We start from the raw sequence: 6,000 nt of genomic DNA, 5'->3' as shown, positions 1-6,000 counted from the left end.
CTAGCCCGCTAGCACGCACAAAGGTACGTACGCTTACACGTGCTACCCCGCTACCACGCACAAAGGTACGTACGCTTACACGCGCTAGCCCGCTAGCACGCACAAAGGTACGTACGCTTATACGCGCTAGCCCGCTAGCACGCACAAAGGTACGTACGCTTACACGTGCTAGCCCGCTACCACGCACAAAGGTACGTACGCTTACACGCGCTTGCCCGCTAGCACGCACAAAGGTACGTACGCTTACACGCGCTAGCCCGCAAGCACGCACAAAGGTACGTACGCTTACACGCGCTAGTCCGCACAAAGGTACGTACGCTTACACGTGCTAGCCCGTTAGCACACACAAAGGTACGTACGCTTACACGCGCTAGCCCGCTAGCACGCACAAAGGTACGTACGCTCACACGCGCTAGCCTGCAAGCACGCACAAAGGTACGTATGCTTACTCGCGCTAGCCCGCTAGCACGCACAAAGGTACGTACGCTTACACGCGCTAGCCCGCTAGCACGCACAAAGTTACGTACGATTACACGTGATACCCCGCTACAACGCAAAAAGGTACGTACGCTTACACGCGCTAGCCCGCTAGCACGCACAAAGGTACGTACGCTTATACGCGCTAGCCCGCTAGCACGCACAAAGGTACGTACGCTTACACGTGCTAGCCCGCTACCACGCACAAAGATACGTACGATTACACGCGCTAGCACGCACAGAGGTACGTTCGCTTATACGCTCTAGCCCGCTAGCACGCACAAAGCTACGTGCGCTTACACGTGCTAGCCCGCTAGCACGCACAAAGGTACGTACGCTTACACGCGCTAGCCCGCTACCACGCACAAAGGTACGTACGCTTACACGCGCTAGCCAGCACAAAGGTACGTACGCTTACACCCCTACTAGCAAAATTTCTTGCATCAACCTTGACAGATCTTGATATTATACTGACGGCGTCAATATTGACGTGTTTCATACTGCATAAAGCTTGCATAAAGATTAAAAAGCAATATTACAATAACAACACGTATGCAACATTGCATTCATCTTAAAAAATCAATATTGATATTACCTTACAATAACAACATTGCATACATGTTGTCGCCGTCAAGATGATATTGATTTCATGCTGTCGCCGTCAAGGTAATTAGTACACAATAGAACAGGTGGACCTTCGTTGATACTTGCGCATGCGCACAGTTCTTTCTACCCACCGTCCCTCGCATTGCTGGCACATTCTTCCTGCTTTGACCTCAATCGGTTCAGAGGTGCTGCACGTGGCGTTGCATTCTTTTAGGCTTCGTTAACTTGGTTGCTTAGTTATTAGTGTGGAATAGTATTGTTTTAGGAAAAACTTATGAATGACTGATAATTGCATTTGTTTATTAATATAGTACTAAACAAGTCATATCGCAGACGATGTGCGATCAATGTTAGAAATGGCCGAAAATAACTTTTTTCGTCCCTAGACTTTGAAACAAAGGGCATGAAGCCAAGAATTTCGTATTATCACTTTAATCTCACGTAAGATTAATTTTATTCAATGGTATTTATGTTATTCTTTAAGATAAATTCATATGTTTTGTCCATGGGATATTTTCAATGCTGACATCCATTTGAAAATGTACTTTATTGTATTTATTTATTTATTCATTATTTTGCTACCTTTACTCTTAAATGTGCCATAAAAACTTCCGCAATTATTTCTAACTAGGCATTTTATGTCTTTATAATACAATTAGAAGCATGAATTTAAAAAATAAGTCAAGTATTACGCAAAACGAAGAAACTTTTATTTTTAAAATTAAATTGCGAGTACTATTAATATCTTTATATGAATTTCCGATCAGATGTCAGCTTTAAGAAAATATTCTCAGGCTAGAAAACTATCTTGAAGAATAACAGAAATAATTAAAGAATGAAATTTAATTCTCGAGTTTGAAGTGAAAATAATACAAATAAATAAATGGATAAAACACCTTGCAAACGTGCTGATTTCATACTGTCATGTCAATGTATCCTGACATTTTCCTGTCATATCAATACGTATGCAATATTACAAAAGCAAGATCATCTTGCCTAGACCTTGATTTCATGCTGTCATGACAACATCTTGATATTATCCTGTCATATCAATACGTATGCAATATTACAAAAGCAAGATCATCTTGCCTAGACCTTGATTTCATGCTGTCATGACAACATCTTCATATTATCCTGTCATATCAATACGTATGCAATGTTACAAAAGCAGCCTACCTTGATATTTTCCTGATATTATGCTGCATACACCTTGTCAGTCAATATTGTGGCAGCCTGCTGACAGCATAAAGGGAGTAACATAACAACATTGAGGCAGTATTAATGCAAGATGATTTTTCTTGCATGTCAACCTTTATGCAATACTGAGGCAAGATATTTTGCTTACTGGGGTGCTACCCCGCTACCACGCACAAAGGTACGTACGCTTACACGCGCTAGCCCGCTAGCATGCACAAAGGTACGTACGCTTACACGCGCTAGCCCGCTACCACGCACAAAGGTACGTACGCTTACAAGCGCTAGCCCAATAGCACGCACAAAGGTACATACGCTTACACGCGCTAGCCCGCTAGAACGCACAAAGGTACGTACGCTTACACGCGCTAGCCCGCTAGCACGCACAAAGGTACGTACGCTTACACGTGCTACCCCGCTACCACGCACAAAGGTACGTACGCTTACACGCGCTAGCCCGCTAGCACGCACAAAGGTACGTACGCTTACACGCGCTAGCCCGCAAGCACGCACAAAGGTACGTACGCTTACACGCGCTAGTCCGCACAAAGGTACGTACGCTTACACGTGCTAGCCCGTTAGCACACACAAAGGTACGTACGCTTACACGCGCTAGCCCGCTAGCACGCACAAAGGTACGTACGCTCACACGCGCTAGCCTGCAAGCACGCACAAAGGTACGTATGCTTACTCGCGCTAGCCCGCTAGCACGCACAAAGGTACGTACGCTTACACGCGCTAGCCCGCTAGCACGCACAAAGTTACGTACGATTACACGTGATACCCCGCTACAACGCAAAAAGGTACGTACGCTTACACGCGCTAGCCTGCTAGCACGCACAAAGGTACGTACGCTTATACGCGCTAGCCCGCTAGCACGCACAAAGGTACGTACGCTTACACGTGCTAGCCCGCTACCACGCACAAAGATACGTACGATTACACGCGCTAGCACGCACAGAGGTACGTTCGCTTATACGCTCTAGCCCGCTAGCACGCACAAAGCTACGTGCGCTTACACGTGCTAGCCCGCTAGCACGCACAAAGGTACGTACGCTTACACGCGCTAGCCCGCTACCACGCACAAAGGTACGTACGCTTACACGCGCTAGCCAGCACAAAGGTACGTACGCTTACACGTGCTACCCCGCTACCACGCACAAAGGTACGTACGCTTACACGCGCTAGCCCGCTAGCATGCACAAAGGTGATGCACTTGGGTGTAACATTGATGAATTTCCCATAAGTAAATCTTCAATTCGAAGAATTCGAACTGAAAAGTGGAAGGAGCACGAGGAAAGAATAAAAATTGGTTTTCAGTACGAGGTACCATTTGTAGTGAATTTACCGTGGGATATGAAACTGTTGCTTACTTTGAGTGCTCAAAAATCAAAAGAATATCGCTTATATATAGTTTTTTTATATGGATGTGACGAACAATTCCTTGCTGAGTCTAAACTGGATAATTCCACATTAAAAGAACAAACAAAGGCTGTTTGAAAGGCAGTTTTAGCTTGGAATCTCGAAGACAAAGATAAAACTCTCTGTTGTGATACTACAGCTCCTTTAAGTGGTTCTTGGGCTATTCTTGAACTGATATATGAACTGATCTATCCCACTAAAATACAGTGCTAAAGAGGAGCTGCGGAGTTGTTCCTAACTGTACCCTAACTTGAAAAATTTACTTGACTTTTACTGTGCTGAACTTACTAATATTACGGTCAGGAATGACTATGAAGAGTTGATAGAACTACCTATCATATTTTTAGGTGGAGATACAGAAAATGAATTTAAAATAAAACCACCGGGAGCCATGCACGAAGCTCGATGGATAGCTCGAGCGATTTACTCCATAAACTATTACTATTTAGTTCACAACTAAAATTAGATACGAAGGAAAATGAAGCATTGTATGATGTCTGCTTGTTTGTAGCAACAATATACGTGAAACCATGGCTTCAATGCATTTTGGCAGTCAAAGCACCCAACAAAGATCTGTGCTTTTTGATAAAAGTGTACGAAAATGTGGACCCAATTATCTCAAAAGCTGCTCTACAAAAATTCATCCAGCGTTTATGGTATGGTCAATAATATTTCATTCCTTGATGTGAAAAAGACTGTCTCAATGCTTAAAGCATTAAACGATGCAGCTGAAAGATTGGTAAAAATGATGCAAGACTTTCATGGTTTGCTAACAGCTGATGAGGAACAAAAACAATCTGTGTTATGTTGCGTTCAAGAGCAGTGGAAGCTCTATCCTGACTGCAAAAAGCAAACATTGAATTAAAAATATGTGCAGTAATGTTTCTTGTAGTCTATGATGCCGTGTGTAGTAAGGAATTATACAGTTTGCAATCTTTCCACTGTGGTCGCCGTACAGGATTTCAGGTCTAACTTTGACCTCAAGTCGGCACGGGTTCCCGTTATTTTATTGCAATGAAACTTTTTTCTCATGTTTCTAAGGTGAAATGGAAAAAATTTGGAGGGTATGCGTATTTGATTTCACAAATTTTTTTTTCGCCATTATATCTTGGGACACCCTAGCGTACATACACACACATACACACACACACACACACACACACGCCTGCACACACGCACGCGCACACGCATGGACGCTTACACACCCAAGCGCGCACACAGACGCACGCCTACACACGCTAGCCAGCTTGCACGCACAAGCGTACTTATGCTTAAACGCGTTAGCCCGCTAGTACGCTCAAGGATACGCACGCTTGCATGCGCTAGCGCTGTAGCACGCACAAGGGTACGTACGATTACACGAACTTAGCGCGGTACGATAGATGGATGGATCGATGGATGGATGGATGGAGATGAATGGATGGAGATGGTTGGATGGAGATGGTTGGATGGAGATGGATGGGTGGAGATGGGTGGATGGAGGGGGTTGGATGCATGGACGAATGGCTGGATTGAGATGAATGGATGGATGGAGATGGATGCATGGATGGATGGATTGATGGAGATGGATGCATGGATGGATGGAGGGATGGATGCATGCATGGATGGAGGGATGGATGCATGCATGGAGGGATGGATGCATGCATGGAGGGATGGATGGATGGATGGATGCAAAAATAAATACATACATACATACATACATACGCGCACGCTCGCACGCATGCGCGCACACACACACACCACGTCATTATAACACAAATGTGAAAAATCAGCGGGACGTGTTACGAAATGCGGGAGACATTTACATTTCTTTCGCGGAAATTTCGTAAAACCAAACCAACGTCGAAAATTCTCCAAATTCCTCCAATTAGAAGAACTTTTGAAACATGGGGAAAAAGAAAAGTTCTCTTTCATTTACAATTTCTGATTACTGATTCGGGGCGGGGGGGGGGAATTCGGAATCATCACAGAAAAGGACAATTAACCTTGAAATAGTTTAATTTTTTAAAAACGAATAGATGCGTTAAAACAATATTTTCCAAACATCGCTGCATACAATCTACGTACCTTAGTAATGATACAGCCTATGTTTCATCATTCTATAAACACATTGTGTAATGCTGCTCTTCATTTGATGAAGTATCTGTAGTAACATTGTATTTCATGTATAGTGTAAAATTTTGGATTCTTAACTAAATTTACCCTGCAGTTTCTTCAGGGCTCTTACTCAGGCTAATATTCAAAGGATAGTAGATTCCACTTCATTCAACAAACTAATAGGGTCTTCTCACCATTCGGGTG

The sequence above is a fragment of the Uloborus diversus genome, chromosome 7, assembly GCF_026930045.1.
Source record: "Uloborus diversus isolate 005 chromosome 7, Udiv.v.3.1, whole genome shotgun sequence".
Classification (NCBI taxonomy): Eukaryota; Metazoa; Arthropoda; class Arachnida; order Araneae; family Uloboridae; genus Uloborus; species Uloborus diversus.
Note: the sequence above shows the minus strand (reverse complement) of the source record.